Genomic DNA, 24,930 nt, shown 5'->3' on the forward strand with positions numbered 1-24,930 from the left:
CACCACTTCAACGGGCAGAGAATTCCAGAGATTCACCACCCTTTGAGTGAAGAAGTTCCTCCTCAACTCCGTTCTAATAGTCCTTCCTACCATTATTCCTACCAAAGTGGACCACCACGCATTTGCCAACATTAAATTCCATTTGCCATTTCCTGGCCCATTCGCCCAGCCTATCTAGATCCTTCTGCGCACTCTCTACACCCTCCGCGCAATTTGCCGTTCCACCAATCTTGGTGTCATCAGCAAATTTCGACACCATACACTCGGTTCCCTCCTCCAGATCATCTATATAAATGGTAAATAGCTGAGGCCCCAGCACCGACCCCTGGGGCACTCCACTAGTCACCAACCACCAATCCAAATAGCACCCATTGACCCCCACTCTCTGCCTCCTATTTGACAACCAATCCTCTATCCACGCTAACACCCTGCCCCCAACTCCATGCCCCCTTACCTTCTGCAATAACCTCTTGTGAGGTACCTTGTCAAACGCCTTCTGAAAATCAAGAAAGACCACATCCACTGGCTCTCCTCTATCCACCGCCCTAGACACATCCTCATAGAACTCCAATAAATTTGTCAGACACGACTTCCCCTTAACGAAACCGTGCTGCGTCTGCTCTATCAAGCAGTTCCCCTCAAGATGCCTCGTTATTTCCTCCTTGATGACGGATTCTAACATTTTACCTACAACAGACTTTAAACTAACCAGCCTATCATTCCCTGCCTTTTGCCTGCCACCCTTCTTAAACAACGGCGTAACATTAGCCGTTTTCCAATCTTCTGGCACTTCCCCGGAATCCAGCGACGTTTGGAAAATAACCACCAAGGCATCCACTATCACCTCCGCCATTTCTTTCAGAACCCTTGGATGCATTCCATCCGGTCCTGGGGACTTGTCCACAATCAGTCCCTCCAGTCTGTCGAGCACCGCCTCTCTAGTAACAATAATGTCATTGAGACCCTCCAGTCCTACCACCTTTCCATCACTAACACCCGGCAAATTATTCACGTCCTCCTCTGTGAAGACCGAAACAAAAAAGTTATTCAAGACCTCAGCCATTTCCCCATCCCCTACCACTAAGTCCCCCCTCTCATCCTCTAAGGGTCCAACGTTCACCCTAGCCAGCCTCTTCCTTTTTATATATTTATAAAAACTCTTGCTATCCTTTTTTATAATAAGCGCTAGCCCAGCTTCATAGTTTATCCTACCCTTCTTTATCAACTTCTTTGTCAATCTTTGTTGACATTTAAACCTCTCCCAATCCTCTTCTCGCCCACTACTCTTAGCTACTCTAAACGCCTCCGCTTTTAATTTAACACTTTTCTTCACCTCCTTCGTTATCCATGGCTTATTACCTCTCCTCCTACGGTCCTTTTTAACCATCGGAATAAATTTCTGCTGAGCACCAAGAAAGATCTCTTTAAAGATCCTCCACTGCTCCTCAGCAGACCTACCTTCCAACGTGCTCCCCCAGTCAACATTCGCCAATTCTTCTCTCATCCTACCGTACTCCCCTCTGTTCAAACAAAGGACGCGTGTCTGCAACCCATTTTCTCCTCCACCATACAATGATCACTCTCCCCAATAGGATCCTTCACCACAAGGTCCCTAATTCACCGAAAGGAAGAAGCGCAGAAACTCAGAAACACAGAAATAGAAAAAACCCGAAACGGAGAAACACACAAACACAAAAACACACAAATGGGGAAACACTGAAACACGGAAATGGAGAAACGGAGAAGCACAGAAATGGAGAATCACAAAAATGTAGAGACACAGAGGGACACACACACACACACACACACACACACACACACACACAGAAATGGAGAAACACCGAAACACAGAAGTAAGAAAACGGAGAAACACAGAAACATAGAAACAGAGAAACATCGAAGCTGAGGAAAAGCAAACCGCAAAAACACAGAAACAGAGAAACACAGTAACAAATGAACTCTGAAATGGAGTAACGCTGAAAAGGAGAAACACAGAAACGGAGACAAACAGAAACACAGCAACACAGAAATGGAGAAACACAGATGCGGTGAAACACAGAAACACAAAATGGAGAAACGTAGAAACACAGAAACAGAGAAAACAGAAACTCAGAAATGGAGAAACATAGAAACGGAGAAAAACTGAAACGGAGAAAAACAGAAATGGAGAAACATAGAAACGGAGAATCACTGAGCCTGAGTAAGTGGGCGAGAACCTGGCAGCTGGAGTATAACATTATCAAATGTGAGGTTATCCACTTTGGTAAGAGCATAAGAACATAAGAAATAGGAGCAGGAGTCGGCCATCTAGCCCTTCGAGCCTGCCCCGCCATTCAATAAGATCATGGCTGATCTGAAGTGGATCAGTTCCACTTTCCCGCTTTCTCCCCATATCCCTTAATTCCCTTGTCGATCAGAAACCTGTCTACCCGTGACTTAAACATATTCAGCGAGGTAGCCTCCACCAGAGATTCACCACCCTTTGAGTGAAGAAGTTCCTCCTCAACTCTGTTCTAATCTGCACCCCACCTCCCCAATTACTTTGAGGCTGTGCCCTTGAGTTCTGCTATCCTTTCTAAGCAGGAAGAATCTCTCTAAATCTACACTATCTCGTCCTTTCATTATCTTCTAAGTCTCGATAAGATTCCCCCTCAGCCTTCTAAACTCAATTGAGTACAGGCCTAGTCTATTTATTCTCTCCTCATGAGCTAACCCCCTCATCTCCGGTATCAGCTGAGTGAACCTCCTCTGCACTCCCTCGAAGGCCAAAATATCCTTCGCAAATGCGGGGACCAAAACTGCACACAGTACTCCAGCTGCGGCCTCACCAGTGCCCTGTACAGTTGCAGCAAGACCTTCCTGCTTTTATATTCTATCCCCCTCGCTATAAAGGCCAGCATCCCATTCACCTTCTTGATTACCTGCTGCACCTGCAGACGGGGTTTTGCGACTCATGCACAAGGACCCCCAGGTCCCTCTGCACTGTAGCATGCTGCAGCTTTTCACCGTTTAAATAATAATCCCTCCTACTATTATTTCTACCAAAGTGGATAACCTCACACTTGTTAACGCTATACTCCATCTGCCAGGTCCTCGCCCACAGAAACACAGAAACAGAGAAGCAGAGCAACAGAGAGATGGAGAAACACGTAAACGGAGAAACAAAGAAACACAGAAATGGAGAAACGGAGAAACACAGAAACCGTGAACTACAAAAACTGAGAACCACAGAAACACAGGAATGGAGAAATACAGAAACACAGAAACAGAGAAAGAAAGAAACAGAGAACACTGAAATGGAGAAACACAGAAATGGAGAAACACAGAAGCGAATGACACGGAAATGCAGAAAGAGAGAAACACAGCAATGGAAAACACAAAAACACAGAAACAGAGAAATGGAGAAACACAGAAACACAGAAGCAGAAGAACACAGAAACAGAGAAACACAGAAATGGGGAAAAACAGAAATGGAGAAACACAGATACAAAGAAAAACAGAAACAGTGAAACGGAGAAACACAAAAAAGGAGAAACGCAGAATCACAGAAATGGAGAAACACAGAAATATAGAAATGTAGAGACACAGAAACACAGCAACGGAGAAACACAGAAACACAGCAACAGATAAATATTGAAATAGGGAAACACAGAAAAGCAGTAACACAGAATCACAGAAACACCGAAATGGAAAAACACAGAAATGGAGAAACACAAAAATTGAGAAAAACAGAAACGCAGAAATGCAGAAACACAGAAATGGAGAACCTCAGAAACACAGAAATACAGAAAGACAGAAATACAGAAATGGAAAAAGCTGAAATGGAGAAACACAGGAACAAAGAAACATGGAAACACAGAAAAGCAGAAACACTGTGTTTCTCTGTTTGTGTTTCTGTGTTTTTCCGTATCTGTGTCTCTACATTTCTGTATTTCAGTGTTTATGCTTTTCTGTGTTTCTCCATTGCTCTGTTTCTGTGTTCCTTTCTTTCTGTGTTGCTGCGTTTTTGTGTTTTCTGTTGCAGTGTTTCTCCGTTTCTGCGTTTCCGTGTCATACCCCTTCTCTGTTTCTCCGTTTCTGTGTTTTTCCATTTCTGTCCATTTCTGGAAAAACACAGAAACGGAGAAACAGAGAAGCGGAATGACACGGAAACGCAGAAATGGAGAAACACAGCAACAGAAAACACAAAAACGCAGCAACACAGAAACAGAGAAAGGGAGAAACACAGAAACACAGAAACGGAGGAACACAGAATCAGAGAAGCACAGAAACGGAGAAACACAGCAACAGAAAAACACACAAACACAATAAAGCAGAAACACAGAAATGGAGAAACACAGAAACATGGAAACACAGAAACAGAGAAACAAAGAAACAGAGAAGCACATAAATGGAGAAACACAGTACCGCAGAAACACAGAAATATAGAAATGAAGAGACATAGAAACACAGAAAGACAGAAACGGAAAAACACATAAAAGGAGAAACAGAGAAGCGGAATGACACAGAAATGCAGAAATGGAGAAACAGAGCAACGGATAACACAAAAACACAGATACACAGAAACAGAAAAACACAGAAACACATCAACAGAGAAACACTGAAATAGAGAAACACGGAAAAGCAGAAACATGGAAACGCAGAAATGGAGAAAAACAGAAATGGAGAAACACAGCAACGCAGAGAAAAACAGAAACGGCAAAACAGAGAAAAACAAAAAAAAAAGAAACACAGAAACACAGGAATGGAGAAACACAGAAATGGAGAAACACAGAAACACAAAGATGGCGAAACATAGAAGCGCAGAAACAGGGAAACACAGAAACAGAGAAACGGAGAAACACAGAAATGGAGAAATGCAGTAACAGAGGAACACAGAAACACAGCAACGTAGAAACACAGAAAGACAGAAATGGCGAAACACAGAAACAGAAATGCAGAAATGGAAAAGCACAGAAACGGAGAATCACAAAAACACAGAAATGGAGAAACGTAGAAATGGAGAAACACGGGAACTGAGAAACAGAGAAACCCAGAAATGGAGAAAAACAGACATACAGGAACAGAGAAAACAGAAACACAGAAATGGAGAAATACAAAAACGGGGAAACAGAGAAACACAGAAAGACAGAAACACAATCGTGGAGAAAACCAGAAGCAGAGAAACACAGAAACGGAGAAGCACAGAAATAGAGAAAGAGAGAAACGGAGATACACAGAAACGGAGAAACACAGAAACGGAGAAACACAGAAACGGAGAGACACAGAAATGGAGATACACAGAAACGGAGAAACACAGAAACGGAGATACACAGAAACGGAGAAACACAGAAACGGAGATACACAGAAACGGAGAAACACAGAAACGGAGAAACACAGAAACGGAGAAACACAGAAACAGAGAGACACAGAAATGGAGAAACACAGAAACGGAGAGACACAGAAATGGAGAAACAGAGAAACATAGTAACTGAGAAAAAGAGAAACGCAAAAACACAGAGACGGAGAAATGCACAAACACAGAAATGGAGTAACACAGAAACAGAGAAACATAGAAATGCAGAAACGGAGAAACACAGAAATGGAGAAATGGCGAAAAACAGAAACAGAGAAATTCAGAAACACAGAAACTGGGAAACACAGAAATGGAGAAACACAAAAACACAGAAACGTAAAAAGAGTGAAACACAGAAACAGGGAAACGGAGAAACACAGTAAAGCAGAAACGCAGAAACACAGAAATGCAGAAGCAAAGAATCACAGAAACGGAGGAACACAAAAACAGAGAAACACAGCAACATAGCAGTAGAGAAAGAGTGAAATAGAGAAACACAGAAATAGCAGAAACATTGAATCACAGAAATGCAGAAACACAGAAATGGAGAAGCACAGAAACACAGAAGAACAGAAAAGCAGAAAAACAGAAATGGAAAAAACCGAAATGGAGAAACAAACAAACAGAGAAACAGTGAAACACAGAAATGGAGAAACGGAGCAACACAGAAATGGAGAATCACAGAAACGCACAAACACAGAAATGGAGAAACACAGAGATGCAGAAACACAGAGTTGGAGAAACATGGAAACACAAAATGCAGAAACGGAGAAACACAGAAACGGAAAGACACAGAAACTCAGTGTTCGTGGAAAAAGCTGAGTGGAGGATCGAGTGAAACAAGGTGACTCTTTTAAAAAGTTTTTTGCGGGGTTTTAGAGTTTTAGGCCTAACTTTAAGATTTTAACAGAAGTGAGCTGTGGGGTGTGTTGGGAAGGTTTCTTTTTACCCGTGCAAAGTATAAAAGGAAGGCCGCAATCTCCAGCGGGCAGCGTTGGGAGCGGGCAGTGGAGTGAACAGGGAGCAGAATGTGAGCTGTCAGGGATTTGGCTCACTGGGCTTCACCGAAAAGGGCGCGGCAAGATAAGTTTAAAAGTTTTAATTCCTTCTTTTCCCTGTATTTCTGAAAAGGGCAGTAATGAGTGTGAGGCCGGTATGTTGTTCCCAATGTAGGATGTGGGAGGTCCGAGAGGCTGCTGGCCTCCCAGATGTCCATATGTGTGCTGGGTGTGTGGAGCTGCCGTTCCTAAGGGACCGTGTTAGGGAACTGGAACTGCAGCTCGAGGACCTCCGTCTGATTAGATAAAATGAGGAGGTGATTGACAGGAGCTCCTGGCAGGTGGTCACACCGGGGCCACGGGAGGAAGCAAGTGGGTAACGGGAAGTGAGAATGCGATGTGGTGGCCATTACAGAGACTTAGATGTCTCAGGGACAGGACTGGGTAATTCAGGTGCCAGGTTTCAGATGCTTCAGGAAGGACAGGGAGGATGGCAGAAGAGGTGGTGGAGTGGCACTGTTGATCAGGGACAGTGTCATGGCTGCAGAGAAGGAGGATGCCGTGGAGGGACTATCTACAGAGTCTCTGTGGGTGGAAGTTAGGAACAGCAAAGGGTCGATAACTTTGCTGGGTGTTTTCTATAGGCCGCCCAATAGTGACAGGGAAGTTGAGGTGCAGATAGGGAAACAGATCCTAGAGAGATGGAGTAATAACAGAGTTGTCGTGATGGGGACTTTAATTACTCAGTTCCGCTGCCTTTTTTTTGTTTCCTATTATTCCTTCTCCAGCCTCATTTTCCAGTGGTCCAATGGCTACTTTTGCTTCTCTCGTACCTTTTATATATTGGAAAAACTCTTCCTGTCTTCTTTTATATTAATAGCCAGCTTGTGCTCATATTTCATCGTCTCCCCCTCATTGCTTTTTTAGTTTTCCTCTGCTGGTTTTTGATTGCTTCCCAATCACCTGGCTTCCCACTAATCCTTGCCACTTTGTCTGCTTTTTCTCTTGTTTTTTTATGCTGTCCTTGCCTTCCCTCGTCAGCCATGGATACCTCGCCCTCCCCTTAGCACCATTCCTCTTCCTTGGGATGAATTTCTGTTGTGCCTCCCAAATAACACCCAAAATTTCCTGCCATTGTTGGTCCACTGTCTTCCCTGCCAGGCTCCCTTTCCCAATCAACTCTGACCAGCTTCTTCCTTATGTCTTTGTAGTTACCTTTATTTCATTGTAATTCCATCTGATTCCAGCTTCTCCCTCTCAGGGTAAATTCTATCATATTGTGATCACTGCTCCTGAAGGGTTCCTTCACCTTCAGTTCCCTAATCAATTCTGCTTCATTACACATCACCAAACCCAGAATTGCCTGTCCCCTAGTTGGCTCTGTCACAAGCTGCTCCAAAAAAACAATTTCTTAGACGTCCCACAAATCCCTTTGTCTTGGGATCCACTCCCTCCCTGATTTTCCCAGTCCACCTGCATCATGAAGTCCCCCCATGATTCTTGTAATTTTTTAAATTTTTTTTTTCTATCTCCTTATTTATTTTCTGCCCACATCCTGCCTGCTGCTGGGGTGGTGGGGGGCGAGGGTTGGTGGGGGAGGGGGGTTGGATTTGTACCTAATTCCCATCAGGGTCTTTTCATCTTTGTGATTCCTCAACTCCATCGATAGAGATTCCACCCTTTTTGATGCTATATCGCTTCTTGCTATTGTTTTAACTTCATTCCTTATAAACAATCCGACCCCACCCCCATTGCCCATCTGCCTGTCCTTTCACTAGGACACATATCCTTGGATATTTAGATCCCAGCCCTGATCCCCTTGCAGACACATCTCTGTGATGCTCACAACATCGTACCGGCCAATTTCAATACGTGCAACAAGGTCATTTACCTTGTTCCGTGCACTGTACACATTTGGGTACAACACACTCAGTCCTGCATTGACCCTTCTCATACTTGTCACCTTTTTTGCTCCTGCCTGGGGTTAGATTCCTGCCATCTTCTATATTCTCTGTTCTATTATGTGGGAGCACAGTAAAAAGTCTGACAACACCAGGTTTTAGTCCAACCGATTTATTTGATAATACTCACAAGCTTTCGAGGTTTCCCTCTTCGTCAGGAGGGAGACCCAGAAAGCTTGTGGATCTATTTTCAAATAAATCGGTTGGACTAAAACCTGGTGTTGTTGGACTTTTTACTGTGTTTACGCCAGTCCAACGCCGGCACATCAACATCATGACTACTATCGACACCCACATCATGACTATTATGTGGGAGGCCACGGAGGCCTGGTATCAACAGCTGCTTCACTCATGGAGGGGACAGGGAACGCGACATCGGTTACTGACGACACGCGGGAAGAGGATCAAACGTTGGTGGCTTCATTGAGGCCTCACTCACCAGAGAGGATCTTAAAACTGGCTCCAGTCCCCAGGCATCAACCCCCAAGGCACTGTCGCTCCCCCTGATCAGGTCTAAGATAATGAAGGGTATCGATAGAATAAACAGTGGCAGGCTTTTTCCGAGATTGGAGACAAATATCACGAGGGGCCACGGGCTTAGGGTGAGGGGGGCGAAGTAGAATTCTGATGCGGGAGGGAGGTTTTTCACACAGAGGGTCGTGGGGGTATGGAATGCACTGCCAAGTAAGGTGGTGGAGGCAGGCACGCTGGATTTGTTTAAGGTTTACTTAAATAGGCACATGAGTGAAACAGGGATGGAGGGTTACAGCAAACGGTTTTAAATAAGGGTCAGAGCCTCGGGACGTTCCTGGAAATCTAATGCTACACGTGTTGATGTTTTTCTCTTTTACTCCGCAGGTGTGTCGGTCCACCTTGTTGTCTAACGAGGGGCATACACACGGTGGGTCGTGCATGGGCTGCTCTTGGATGTTTCGAGAGTGGCCTAGTACTTTGCGTCGTTTGTGTACGCTTAAAACTGGACCAGCAGATGGGCACCGCAACAGCTCAGTGACTATCACTGATTGCTGTGCAGATACATGGATTTGGGCCAGTGTCTGTGGGAGTTTGTGCATTCTCCCCATGCTTGCGTGGGTTTCCTCCGGGTGCTCCGGTTTCCTCCCGCACCTCAAAGATGTGCTCTTAGGCTGATTGGAGGTAATAAATTGACCCTAAATTATTCTCCCCCGAATCTAGTTTCCAATGGGGGAACCAGAAGCATAGACATGGGTCAAGGGTGTAAGAGGAAAATCACAATGTTAAAATGGCGGTGCGGGCTGGTTGAGCCAAAGGGCCTGTTTCCCGAGCTGGGTTGTTCTTTGTTCTTTGTCTTTGTGAGATGGATGTAAGGATCAGGGATGAATAATGGTCTCTATTATTTTGTAAATATGATGTGGATTCTACACAAGCCTGTATGAAGTGAATAGATAAAAGTCTCCAATTGTTTGTAAATGTACTGGGAGTGGGGGTGGGTTGATATTTACAGGGGAGGAGTGTTGTATATATGTTGGGCCATTCCTTACAGTGAACAGACTATGTGATCTCAGGTGTGGGGTGAGCTGTTAGGATCCTCCCAGATCGGGCAGTCAATATTTGGAGTGTTGTGTGAACAGATGGAATAAAGAGTTGTGACTGTGGAGTCGATATTGAAGAGAATTCTCAGCACCACAGAGCAGAAACAATCGGTCTCGGTCCCAGGGCTGCACAACTCTACCAGGAGCTTGAATCCCCTATGTCCCCCTCTCACACTCTCCTCCAGGTGCTGTCTGTCTGTCTGTCCCAGTGTCCCCCTATCACACTCTCCTCAAGGTGCTGTCTGTCTGTCCCAGTGTCCCCCTCTCACACTCTCCTCAAGGTGCTGTCTGTGTGTCCCAGTGTCCCCCTCTCACACACTCCTCAAGGTGCTGTCTGTCTGTCCCAGTGTCCCCCTCTCACACTCTCCTCAAGGTGCTGACTGTCTGTCCCAGTGTCTCCCTCTCACACTCTCCTCAAGGTGCTGTCTGTCTGTCCCTGTGACCCCTCTCACACTCAAGGTGCTGTCTGTCCCAGTGTCCCAGTGTCCCCCTCTCACACACTCCTCAAGGTGCTGTCTGTCTGTCCCAGTGTCCCAGTGTCCCCCTCTCACACTCTCCTCAAGGTATTGTCTGTCTGTCCCAGTGTCCCCCTCTCACACTCTCTTGTCTCTCCTGGTGTCTCACTGTCTTGCTTTCACAATCTTCTCAAGGTGCTGCTCACTCTTTTTAGGTCTCCCACACTCTCCTTAACTCACTCTTGCCTCCTTTCAACCTCTCAATCGAAAATGATGAGAAAGTTTGATGTGAAGCCTCTTGATAAGGTTCTTCTGTGCGTAACACTGAGAGATAGTTCGATGTGAAAACTCTTGTTCAGTGTACTGTACGTGACACTGAGAGATAGTTCCATCTGATGATTCTCGCTGAGACTATACTGTCCATAATGCTGAGATATTGATCTGTGTGAAGTCCCTCACTAAGGTTGTTCTGTATATAAGCTGTACATAAGATCACCTACAGCGTGGATATATCAATCCTGATGAATGTTAACCACCTCTAAAACCCACAACCATGATAACCATAAGACAATAAGTCATAGGAACAGAACGGGGCCATTTGGCCCACCGAGCCGATTCCACATTCAGTTATGGCTGAGAAGCTTCGCAAATCCATTCTCCCGTTTCTTTTTTCCCGGAACCTTTGATCCCTTGAGCAGCCTATCTTTACCTATCTATTTCTTTATTAAATAAACTCAATGACCTGGCCTCCACAGTCTTGTGTGTGAATGAATTCCACAGATTAACCGCCCTCCGACTGAAGAAATTCCTTCTCATCACAATTCTAAAATGAGAAGTCTTCACAACAGCAGGTTGAATTCCCACAAGTTTACTTGGACCACAGAAACCATCGAGCCCTACAGTGCAGAAAGAGGCCCTTCAGCCCATTGACTCTGCACCGAACACAATCCCACCCAGGCCCTACCTCCCTACACATTATACCCACTAAACCCTCTAACCTACGCATCCCTGGACATTAACGGCCAATTTCTTAGCATGGCCAATCAACCTAACCTGCACATCTTTGGACTGCGGGAGGAAACTTGGGGCACCCGGAGGAAACCCGCGCAGACACGAGGAGAATGTGCAAACTCCACACAGACAGTGACACGAGCTGGGAATCGAATCCAGGTCCCTGGAGCTGTGAAACAGCAGTGCTAACCACTGTGCTACCGTGCTGCCCAATCACGAGCTTTCGGAACGCTGGTCCTTCATCAGGTGAGGGGACAACTGGTTTCTTACTGTGCCCATCGCAGTCCAACACCAACATCTCCACATCCCAGTTCTAAAGGGTGTACCCTTTCCTCTGAGGCTGTGCCCTCGGGTCCTAGTCTCTCCGACTAAAGGAAACACCTTCCCCAAGCATTCTCTATCCAGGCCTTTCATTACTCTGTAAGATTCAATGAGATCCCATTCCTCATCCTTCCAAACTCTATCATCTACAGACCCAGATTCTCAGATGCTGTTCATGTATCAAGTATTCCCCTGCTTTATATTCTAATCCTTTCAAAATGAATCCTAACAGAGGGGCCTCTGATATATAGAATGAATATTGAAAGATTTACAGTCTGACCCTCCATTATGTCCAATTTCCTGACCCTCAACACCCCATCTAGGCTGTAAATTTTCTACTTTGTTTATAAGAAGTGTTGGATTGAAGGGGGTTAAGTGAAGCTGTTTGTTTAGTGACTGGAATTGATGTGAGTCTCCATGGATCCGATTACTGTGTCTGGAGGGTTTTCCCTCTTCCATTAATAAGGGATTCCGTTCAATGTGTTGTCCCATTGAGTCAGCGGGAGCGACAACTCCAACACTAACAGAGATCAGCGGCTGTGGAGAGAGAGGGAGGAGAGATCAGAATCTGGGAGCAATGGATTGGAATGTTCCAACCAAGGATAGGAGTTTATCCTATTATATTTCTATGTTTACTGCAGATTATTCATGGATAACACCATCTGATCGGATTGAATATCTACTGTACGCGATTCAATATGTTTACTATCCCTTCCTGGCGATTGTTGGTGTTCCAGGTAAGTCCCTGGCTGGAATTGTACCGGTCTGACTGCCACGGGAATTGGAGTGGGCGAGGAGGGGAGCATGAGAAGGTCTGTTGAACATGGGCGGGATTTTGCAGTTTCGGGAAGAGTGAGGCTGTAAAGTCCCGTTCCCCGTGTCCAGTTCCTAATTCGAGAAAGGCTGTTTAATTTTCTTGTCATTTACTGAACTGGGTTTGCTGTTCTTGTTGTTTCTGTTGAATCTTTGTATCCAGTTATTCATTCTTTCAGCAACTGACAAATGTCCCCCCGGACCTATGGGCTCAGATGCCTTCTGTGTGCTGTGACTTTCACAGACCTGTGGCCTCAAACACTATTCTTTTGTCAGAAGAAGATTGAGACCGAATCCTTTAACCCTCAACATGTAACACCATTTCACTGCTAATCACCCACCCAGTCACCAGACCACATCATCCATCCACAGAACTCTTTTTACCCTCTGCAAAAATATCACTACACTGCTAATAACGCATGCAGTCACCAGGCTGCAGCGTCCATTGTATTTGTCACATCTGCACAGCAAGATCTCACAGAGAGATCTTTCATGTTTTGAAAAGTTTGAAGTTTCACAAATCAGCAAATATCAACACTGCAATGAAGTTACTGTGAGGATCCCCTTGTCACCATTCTTCAGTGCTTGTTCCGGTACACTGAGGAAGGACTTAGCAAAGATACCAACTCCCCAGTACAAATTTCAGAGTGTGGGAGGAATCGGGCAAAGAAATAAAAACATGTCAACACAGAGAGAATGTGCAAACTCTGCACAGACAGTAGCCAAGCCTGGAATTGAACCAGGGCCTCTGGTGCTTTGAGGGAACAATGTTATCCCCTGTGCCACCACAAACTCTCCTAGAGTTACAGATACACAAACACACACGCATACTCACACGCCCATACATAAATACACACATCTGCTGATAGAGGCAACCAGATTAAAACACTTCATCCCACACACACAAATTTAAGAATAATGCTACAACAATCCATAATCGCACTCACTTAGGAACACTCCTACAGTAATCTCTTGCTCACACACACACACACTCACACACACACACACACACACACACACACACACACACACACACACACACACACACAGGCACACTCACACACACTCACACACACACTCATACACACACACACACACAAACTCACACACTCACACACACAGGCACACTCACACACTCACACACACAAACACTCAATCACACTCACACACACTCTCACACGCAGACACTCAGGTCCGCGCCTGATTTTCTGCCTCTTGCAACCTTCAGGGCCAGAGAGATGGAGTCTGTGGACCTGTTGTGGAGGCAGGTCAACTGTAGTGGATCCAGATGATCTGGGAGGCTGGATTTGATTCATGCCATGACGAGCCTTTTGATGCATTTCATATTATTGGATCTCAGAGTCACCGGACGATAGTCATTAAGGCAGGCTGCTTGGCTTTTCTTTGGTACCGACCTTGGAGTTTTTCTTGCCTGGTGCACAGATTAGCAATCTTCCTGCCGAGAGAGGACTCACTGAGCTCCAGTGGGCCAGTGGGACGGCAGCAAATGCTCTGGGCACTTTGGATGGTCAAACTGTTGAAAGTAAACCCTGGTACTCGTGTTCTATGCCAGTCGAGTGTGAGATTACTATTTCTTCCTGTGTTGTGCTAACAGTGGCCACAATGCTGTGATCTCCTCTCCAGGGCACAGTTCTGTTTAAATATAATAGAGTCAGAACTGTTGAGGCATCAGGATCTCCCTCTGCCAACTGTTAGTATTGTCCAGAGGAAAGGGTGAAACCAGCACTGTTTGGTACCAGCTCTGTTTCGGGGGTTTGTCAGTGAGCTCTCTGAGAGACAACAGATCACCACCACCTACAGGACTCCACTCTGGATTTTCTGTCAGGTTTTAATTCCTCATCCTTCTGACTCTCCAAATCTCCTACAAGGTAGAAGGGTTATTTACCTGTAGCTGAGTGAGGGACAATGTTGAGGATTCCCTGGAAAACCCGCTCCCAAATACATGCCATTGTGTCGCTACCATGGAGCAGCACGGTGGCACAGTGGTTAGCACTGCTGACTCAGAGCATCAGGGACCTGGGTTCAATTCCAGGCTTGGGTCACTGTCTGTATGGAGTTTGGACCTTCTCCTCGTGTCTGCGTGGGTTTCCTCCGGATGCTCCACTGTCCTCTCACACTCCAAAAGACATGCTGGATGTGAAAAAAAGATTAAAGTGATTCTATATGTCTGTGTACTTTTTTTTTATTTCAACCAATCCTCAGTCGAAATGGTAATTTCTTCCCCTGAATCATGTCTAATTTTATTGTTTATTTCCCTTCCTGACAGTGAACATAATCACAATTGCAACACTGATGAGCAGAAACTGTGGTCTGTCCAAGTGTGTCACTCGTTACCTGGTGGCCATGTCAGTGGGGGATCTGCTGGTTGTTATCCTCGACCTGATATTGAGACACATTCCCATTGTTTATTGGAGACAGTTTTATTCCCTGCTGTCACTCCCCGTGTGTAACATCCACGCCATCCTGCTTTATGCAGCCACTGACTGTTCTGTCTGGTTCACCGTCACTTTCACCTTTGATCGATTTGTGGCCATTTGCTGCCCCAAGCTGAAAATTAAATATTGCAGCGAGAAATCGGCGGCTGTGGTTCTGGGAACAGTGACGGTGCTGAGCTGCTTAAAGAACATTTTCTGGTATTTTCTTTTGGTAAGTCGATATCGGATGGTGAACGACCCCTGGTTTTGTGATTACACGTGGGATGCTTTGAAATCTCCGGTCTGGGTATCAATCGAGTTCCTCCACCACATTCTAACCCCAGCTGTCCCATTCGTCCTGATTCTACTGCTCAACGTACTCACCGTCAGACACATTTTAGTGAGCAGCAGAGCCCGCAGGAGACTCCGGTCTCACAACAGTGGGGAGAGTCTCAGAGATCCAGAAATGGAGAGTCGAAGGAAATCCATCATTTTACTGTTTGTTATCTCAGCCAATTTCATCCTCTTATGGTCGACATTAATGGTTTATTCTATATGGCGTCGGATGTATAATTTGCTCTATCAGTCAGTAAAGTTAGGCTTTTTTGTTAGGGAATTGGGCTTCATGCTTCAACTCACAAGTTGCTGCACAAATACTGCCATTTACGCTGTGACACAGACTCATTTCAGACAGCAGCTGAAAAACCTGCTGAAATATCCCCTTACTGCGATTCTTCAACTCAATACACCCTGAGAGGAAACTACAACCACAAGACCCCTGACTTTGCCTGTACTATAAACAACAAAACAGTCTCACAGAGACAGAAGGGATGACAAATAGAGAGAGTGGGCATTATGATTAACAGAGAAAGTGATAGAGAGACAGAGATTGACAGAGAGAGACGGAAGGGCACAAAGACGTGGAGGACGACAGATACAGTGAAAAAAACAGAGAGATGGAGAGAGACAGAGAGGAAGGACGGAGAGAGACTCTCATAGAGCGAGAGAAACAGGGATAAAGAGTGAAGGAAATGGTGAAGGAGATGAACACGGAATGAGAAAGGGAGACATAGGAAGTCAGATGGGAGGACTTAATAAGAGGGAGATTAAGAGGGAAAAGGAGTTAGAGGAAGGCAGGGGGAAATAGTCAGAAACAGAGACACAGAGACAGACTGCATCAGCGAATGGGAAGAGTGAGACTGAACGAGTACAACGGGCACAGCAAGAGCAAAAAACGTAGCGAGCTGGAGGGGAGAGATTCCATTTTTGTGGTTCACGTTTTTGAATTCATTGCAGATTAAAACCGAAATTGGAGTTACAATTATAGGACCTGAATGGATTCAGTGGATTTCCAGAGTTAAAGAGGGTAACTATATCCCAGGAGAGAGTGGAACAGCTCAAAGACACTCTAACATTTGGAATTGAATCATTGAGAGGTCACAGCCAGGTAAAAGACAACACAGAAGCAACATGGGATCTTGAGAGGTGTGTTTCAGATGACAGCACCTTTAGTGGGTAATATAGCCTCTAATACTACAAATTAATTAATGTGATCAGCTTCATCCATTCTTTGAGTGGCAACAACTGAACCTCAGTAATAAATATATTCCACAGCCTCAATCAATGTCGTCACGTGTTTGTTGAATTGAAGAAACTCAAAGTTCAATAATTTTGCAATGTCAATATCCCAGAGGGGGCCCCATAGGGTATATGTGAAAGTCTTTGGGAATGTATCACCATGGAGTTAACACAGAGATTACCTGTACAGTGAAAGAACACATTACTTCACGCTGAAAATGTATCAGGAATTTCATGGAGTTACTGGTGTTCCTGGTGAGTGACTATTACCATTGTACTTGTCTCCATCTGCTCTCTGCTGTTACTCTGTGATTGATCTATGTGTCACCATTTTGCAGACACATGGTCAGTCATAAGATATACTGATCCCTGTGAACCTAACGGCAGCATGGGACAAGTTGGAGCTGAAGAATTTATCCCAGATTTCACAACTCAGCACTTGGAATTGAACGGTGAAATCAGACAAAGTCACCATGGATACAGAGGGGAAATCTTGTTTGAAGAATCTATTGGAATTCTTTGAGGATGTAACTAGTAGAGTTGACTGAGGAGAACCAGTGGATGTGATTTATTTAGTCTTTCAGAAGGTATTCAACAAGGTCTCACGTAACAGGCTGCCATGAGCTGGGACGAGAGGTGGAGGATGGAGTTTAATGTGGAAAAGTGTGAGGTAATTGACTTTGGCAGGAATAACGGATGCGTAGAGTATAGGGCTAACGGTAGGACTCTGAATAGTGTTGATGAACAGAGGGATCTGGGTGTATGTGTACAGAGATCCCTGAAAGTTGGGAATCAAGTAGATAGGGTTGTTAGGAAGGCATACGGTGTCTTGGCGTTTATTGGTAGGGGGATTGAATTTAGGAGCCGCAGCGTCATGTTGCAACTGTACAAAACTCTGGTGCGGCCGCACTTGGAGTATTGTGTGCAGTTCTGGTCCCCACATTATAGAAAGGATGTGGAGGCTTTGGAGAGGGTGCAGAGGAGGTTTACCAGGATGTTGCCTGGTATGGAGGGGAGGTCCTATGAGGAGAGACTGAGGGATTTGAGGTTGTTTTCGTTAGAAAGAAGGCAGCTACGAGGGGAACTTATTGAAACATATAAGATGATTAGAGGTTTAGATAGGGTGGACAGTGATAGCCTTTTTCCTCGGATGGAGAAAGCTAGCACGAGGGGGCATAGCTTTAAATTAAGGGGTGGTAGTTATAGGACGGATGTCAGGGTTAGTTTCTTTACCCAGAGGGTGGTGAGGGATTGGAATGCCCTGCCTGCTGCAGTTGTAAATGCGCCTGGTTTGGGGGCGTTTAAGAGATCCGTGGATAGGTTTATGGATGGAAAGGGTTTGGTTTAGGTTAGAGGGTCATTGTTTTTTAACTGGTCGGTGCAATATCGCGGGCCGAATGGCCTGTTCTGCGCTGTAATCTTCTATGTAAAGTTAAAGCACATTGGATCGTAGGCAATGTTTTGAGATGGATAAGAAGCTGATTAGCAGATAGAAAGCAAAGAGTTAGCAATATCTGGGCCTTTTTCTGATTAGTGTCTAGTTGGGGTGCTGCAGGAATCTGTGCACGGACCCCAACTGTTCACATTACACAGGGACACTGGGAAGGGAGGAAGGCTCTGTGCCTGGCCCTGGAATTTCAACTGAAATGTTCCAAGATCAGAATTTATAGATTCTTGTTCCATAAAAATATCGAAAAGGTGGTGGGTCAAAGATGGAAGGGTTGGAGCTGACCCGCAAACCAACCTTGATCCAATAGAATGGAGAAGAAGTCTTGAAAGTTCTCCTTATGTGTCCCAATGTTGTGTCCACAGCCCCTCCCAGTAACAATGAGCTCAGAAATTGTCCAGTTTGTGGTGCCCCTGTTGGGTGCTGTGGGGAGGTGGGTGGCACAGTGTTACAATTTCCTCAGCTGTCTATATTAGATCCCTGGGGTGTAGTGATTTATCCACCTTCAGACCTTTCAGTTTCCCCAGAACCTTCTCCTTAGTGATGGCCACAACACTCACCTGTGCCCCCTGACTCTCCTGGAGCTCTGGCATCCCACTGCTGTCTTCCATCATGAATTCAGGTGCAAAACAACGACTCAGTTCCTCTGTCATTTCTTTGTTTCCTATAATTCTTTCTCCATCTTCTTTTTCCAATGGTCCAATGGCTTTTTTGCCTCTCTCTTACCTTTTATATATTGAAAAAAATCTCTTCCTATCTTATTTTATATTACTCACTGGCTTACACACATATTGGTTCGCCTTTACTGCTTTTTTAGTTGTCCTCTGCTCGCTTTTAAATGTTTCCCAATTTTCTGTCTTCCCCCTAATCCCTGCCACTTTGTTTGCTTTCTCTCTTGCTTTTATGCTGCCCCTGACTTCCCTCATCAGCCATGGATGCTTCCTCCCCCCCTTCGCATGTAGAAACATGCAAAGAATCCTCCATGGGATGGATTTCTGTTGTGCCTCGTGAATAATTCTCAACAACTCCTGCAGTTCCACTGTCTTCCCTGCTTGGCTCCCTTTCCAATCAACTCGGGCCAGTTCCTCCCTCATATCTTTGTAGTTATCTTTATTTCACTCTAATGCCGTTGCATCTGATTTCAGCCTCTCCCCCTCAAACTGCTGGGTAAATTCTATCACACTGTGGTCACTGCTCACTTCGGGTTCCTTCACCTGAAGTTCGCTAATCAAGTCTGTCTCATTACACATCACCTAGCCCAGAATTGCCTGCTCCTTATTAGGTTCTGTCACAAGCTGTTCTAAAAAATATTCCACAAATTCCTTCTCTTGGGATCCACTAGAACATAGAACATAGAAAACCACAGCACAAACAGGCTCTTCTGCCCACAAGCTGTGCTGATCATATCCCTACCTACCAGGCCTATCTATAACCCTCAATCCCATTAAATCCCATGTACTCATCCAGAAGTCTTTTAAAAGACCCCAGCGAGTTCACCTCCACCACCACCGACGGCAGCCGATTCCACTCACTCACCACCCTCTGAGTGAAAAACTTACCCCTAACATCTCCTCTGTACTTGCTCCCCAGCACCTTAAACCTGTGTCCTCTCGTAGTGACCATTTCAGCCCTGGGAAAAAGCCTCCGAGAATCCACCCTGTCTATTCCTCTCAACATTTTATAAACCTCTATCAGGTCACCTCTCAACCTACGCCTCTCCATGGAGAAGAGGCCCAGCTCCCTCAACCTATCTTCATAAGGCATGCCTCCCAATCCAGGCAACATCCTTGTAAATCTCCTCTGCACCCTTTCAATAGCCTTCTCGTCCTTCCTGTAGTTAGGCGACCAGAACTGCACACAGTACTCCAAGTGGGGTCTGACAAGGGTCTTATAAAGCTGCAGAATTACCTCCCGATTCCTAAACTCAATCCCTCAATTAATGAAGGCCAGTACACCGTACGCCTTCTTGACCACATCCCCCACCTGCGAGGCCGATTTAAGAGTCCTATGGACCTGGGCCCCAAGGTCATTCTGATCATCTACATTGCTAAGAGTCCTACCCTTGATATTATATTCCTTCATCCCATTGGACCTGCCAAAATGGACGACTACAAATTTATCCGCGTTGAAGTCCATCTGCCACTTCACCACCCAGTCTTGCATCCTATCTATGTCACGCTGCAACGTTCTTCCTCAACTCCGTTCTAAACCGCCCCCACCCCCCTTTATCTTGAGGCTGTGCCCCCTAGTCCTACTGTCTTTCCTGAGCGGGAAGAGTCTCTCCACCTCTATCCTATCCATCCCATTCATCATCTTATACGTCTCAATGAGATCTCCCCTCATTCTTCTAAACTCTAACGAGTACAAGCCTAGTTTATTCAGCCTCTCCTCATAGCTCAACCCCCTCAACTCCGGTATCAGCCTAGTAAACCTCCTCTGCACTCCCTCCAAGACCAAAATTTCCTTGCGTAAGTACGGCGCCCAAAACTGCACACAGTACTCCAGCTGCGGCCTCACCAATGCCCTATACAGCCGCAGCAAGACCTCCTTACATTTATATTCAATCCCCCTCGCTATGAAGGCCAGCATCCCATTCGCCTTCCTGACCACCTGCTGCACCTGCAAGCTGGGTTTTTGTGACTCATGCACAAGGACCCCGAGGTCCCTCTGCACTGTCGCCTGCTGCAGTTTTTCTCCACGTAAGTAATAATCCTTCCTACCATTATTCCTACCAAAGTGGACCACCTTGCATTTGCCAACATTAAATTCCATTTGCCAGTTCCTGGCCCATTCGCCCAGCCTATCTATATCCTTCTGCAGACTCTCCACACCCTCCGCGCAATTTGCCGTTCCACCAATCTTGGTGTCATCAGCAAATTTCGACACCATACACTCGGTTCCCTCCTCCAGATCATCTATATAAATGGTAAATAGCTGAGGCCCCAGCACCGACCCCTGGGGCACTCCACTAGTCACCAACCGCCAATCCGAATAGCACCCATTGACCCCCACTCTCTGCCTCCTATTTGACAACCAGTCCTCTATCCACGCTAACACCCTACCCCCAACTCCATGTCCCCTGACCTTCTGCAATAACCTCTTGTGAGGTACCTTGTCAAACGCCTTCTGAAAATCAAGAAAGACCACATCCATCGGCTCTCCTCTATCCACCGCCCTAGACACATCCTCATAGAATTCCAGTAAATTTGTCAGACACGACTTCCCCTTAACGAAACCGTGCTGCGTCTGCTCTATCAAGCAATTCCCCTCAAGATGCCTCGCTATTTCCTCCTTGATGACGGATTCTAACATTTTACCTACAACAGACGTTAAACTAACCGGCCTATAATTCCCCGCCTTTTGCCTGGCACCCTTCTTAAACAACGGCGTAACATTCGCCGCTTTCCAATCTTCCGGCACTTCCCCGGAATCCAGCGACGTCTGGAAAATAACCACCAAGGCACCCACTATCACCTCCGCCATTTCTTTCAGAACCCTCGGATGCATTCCATCCGGTCCTGGGGACTTGTCCACAATCAGCTTTTCCGAATCAAGGTGATATTGCTGCCAAGTGCCTAGCTCGTTGAGATAAGGCTTCTGAGGAAATCTACTCTCGGCTGGAAGTGCTTCTCTGATATTGATTAAACGTTTGTGGTCACAGAACCTGAAAGTGCTTCTGTCGATGAGCCCATCAACTAGTGTCAATCTCCATTAGTCTGTTACGCCAAAACTGTGTGCAGCAAAGTGGATTTCACGGCGAGTTAAGCAACTTGTGAAAAGCCACGTTAGCTTCCAATGTTTCTTTTGCAGCAATTGACCACTTGGTGCGGTTGAACTGTCATTGCGGCAAGTTGTTTGTCGCGATGCGTTCAGCAATTTGTGCCAATCTTCGTCAGTCTGCTTCACCAAGAGCTGGTATTACAATAAAGTGCTTGTCTCGTCGGCTTAAGCATTTGGAGCATATTCACAATAGTTTCCCATTTAGAGCCGCTGAACTGATATTGCGGCAAATTTCTTATCTCGATGAGTCCAGTAACTTGTGTCAATCTCCGTCACTCTGTTTCACCAGAAACTGGTATTGTAACAAAGTGCTTATCGCATTTAAGCATTTTGAGAATATCCACAATAGTTTGCTATGTTTCTCACCGTGCCGTTCAAGGCCTCTTTTGCGAATGAAGATGATATTGCTGAAAGTGCCTAGCTCGTTGAGATAAGGCTTTTGAGTAAATCTACTCTCGGCTGCAAGTTCTTCTCTGATTGTGATTGAGCATTTGTGTTCGCTTTGCAGTAATACCAGTTGAGATGAGTCCAACAACTTGTGTCAATCTCCATCAGTCTGTGTGGCCAGAGTATAGCAATAAAATGTTTATCGCGGCGGCTTATCGAGTTTGAATTTATCCACGGCAGTTTCATATGTTTCTCTCCGTGCCGTTCAAGAGCTCTTTTCCTAATCAAGGTGATATTGCTGACAAGTGTCGAGCTCGGTGAGATAAGGCTTTTGAGGAAATCTACTCTCGGCTGCAAGTTCTTCTCTGATATTGTTGAAACGTTTGTGGTCGCTGAACTGATATTCCTGAAAGTGCTTCTGTCGATGAGTCCAGAAACTAGTGTCAATCTCCATCAGTCTGTTTCGCCAAAACTGGTATTGCAGCAAACTGGATTTCACGGCGAGTTAAGCATTTTGAATAAATCCACGTTACCTTCTCATGTTTCTCTGGCAACAATTGACCATTTGGGGCGCTGAACTGATATTGCAGAAAATTGCTAATCTCAATGAGTTCAGCAACTGGTCTCAATCTCCATCAGTCTGTTTCACCAAAAGCTGGTATTGCGACAAAGTACTTATTATAATGACCTTAGCATCTTGAGAAAACCCACAGACGTCTCCAAAATTTCTCTCCGTGCCATTTGAGATATTTTCGCCAACAAGCGTGATAGTGACGACAAGTGCCTTTCAGATTCTGCTCATCATGCGAAGAAAGTCCATATTGATTTCCGAAGTTCCCCTGACAGTGTGAAACACAGAAACGCAGAAAGAGAGAGTCACAGAAATAGAAAAACACAGAAATGCAGAAACACAGAAGTGGAGAAAGACTGAAGCGCAAACACAGAAACAGAAAAAACAGAAACACAAAAATGGAGGAACTCAGAAATGATGAAGCACAGAAACGAAGAAACAGAGAAACTCAGAAACACAGAAACGCACAAAAAGAGGCACACACAGAGAGGCAGAAAAGGAGACAAACAGAAACGGAGAAATAGAGAAACAGAGAAACACAGAAACAGCGAAAAACAGAAACACAGAAAGACAGAAACACAGAAAAGGAGAAAAACAGAAATACAGAAACAGAGAAACACAGAAATGGAGAAACACAGAAATGCAGAAACGCAGAAATAGAGAAAAGGAGAAGCACAAAAACGGAGAAATACCGAAATGAAGAGACACAGAAACACAGAAACACAAAAATGCAGAAAAAAAAGAAACAGAGAAACACAGAAAGGGAGAAACATAGAAATGCAGAAACACCGGAAGGGGGAAGCACAGAAACACAAACAACAGGTACTGAAACACAGAAACAGAGGAACACAGAAACAGAGAAAAACAGAAATGGAGGAAAACAGAAACAGAGGAAAACAGAAACGGACAAACTCAGAAAGGGAGAGAAACAAAACAAAAGAAATACAGGAATGCAGAAATGGAGAAACACAGAAACAGAACATAGAGACACACAGAAAGACAGAAACAGAGAAAAGTAGAAATACAGAAAGACAGAAACACTGAAATGGACAAACTCAGAAACACAGAAATGGAGAAACACAGAAACGGAGAAGCTCAGAAAAAGAGAAACGCAGAAAGGCAGGAACGGAGAAATACAGAAACAGAGAAACGCAGAAACACAGAAAAGGAGAAAAGCAGGAACACAGAAATACAAAAAGCAGAAATACAGAAAAGGGAGAAACACAAAAGCGGAGAAACACCGAAATGAAGAGACAGAGAAACGGACAAACACAGAAACGTAGAAACGCTGGAACGCATGAAGAGAGAAACACAGAAACTGTGAAACACAGAGACAGAGAAACAAAGGATCACAGAAACATAGAAAGGGAGAAACAAATAAATTGTAAAAACACAGAAATGCAGAAACACAGAAAGGGAGAGACACAGAAACGGAGAAACACACACACACAAACCAGAGAAACTGCAAAGCACAGAAACGGAGAAAAGCAGAAACACAGAAACAGAGAAAAACAGAATGGGTGAAACACAGAAGCACAGAAACTGTGAAACACAGAAGTGGAGACACACAGAAATGGAGAAGCATGGAAATTAGAAACACAGAAACACAGAAATGGAGAAACAGAGACACACAGAAATGGAGAAACACAGAAAGAGATAAACACTGCAATGAGACAAACAGAAACACAGAAATTGAGAAAAACAGAAACACAGAAGCACAGTAATGGAGAAACACAGAAAGGGAGAAACACAGAAACGGAGAAAGACAGAAACACAAACCACATAAACTACAAAGCACAGAAATGGAGAAACACAGAAGCACACAAACTGAGAAAAATAGAATTTGTGAAACACAGAGACACGTAAATGGAGAAAAACAGAAGTGAAGAGGCCCAGAAACGGAGAAACACAGAAACACAAACACAGAAACTGAAACACAGAAGCAGAGAAACAGAAATGCAGAAACAGAGAAAGACAGAAACACAAACACAGAAAAAAAGTCACACAGAAACAGAGGAACACAGAAATGGAGAAACACAGAAACGGAGAAACACAGAAATGGAGACACACAGAAATACAGAAATGGAGAAACACAGAAACGGAGAAATACAGAAACACAGAAATACAGAAACGGAGAAATACAGAAACGGAGAATCATGGAAAAGGAGAAATACAGCAATGTGTAAACGCAGAAAGATAGAAACACAGTAACGGAGAAACACAGAAAGACAGAAAGTCAGAAATGGAGAAACATAGAAATGGAGAAA

Source organism: Carcharhinus amblyrhynchos, chromosome X (assembly GCF_965287045.1).
Source record: "Carcharhinus amblyrhynchos chromosome X, sCarAmb.v2.hapA, whole genome shotgun sequence".
Classification (NCBI taxonomy): Eukaryota; Metazoa; Chordata; class Chondrichthyes; order Carcharhiniformes; family Carcharhinidae; genus Carcharhinus; species Carcharhinus amblyrhynchos.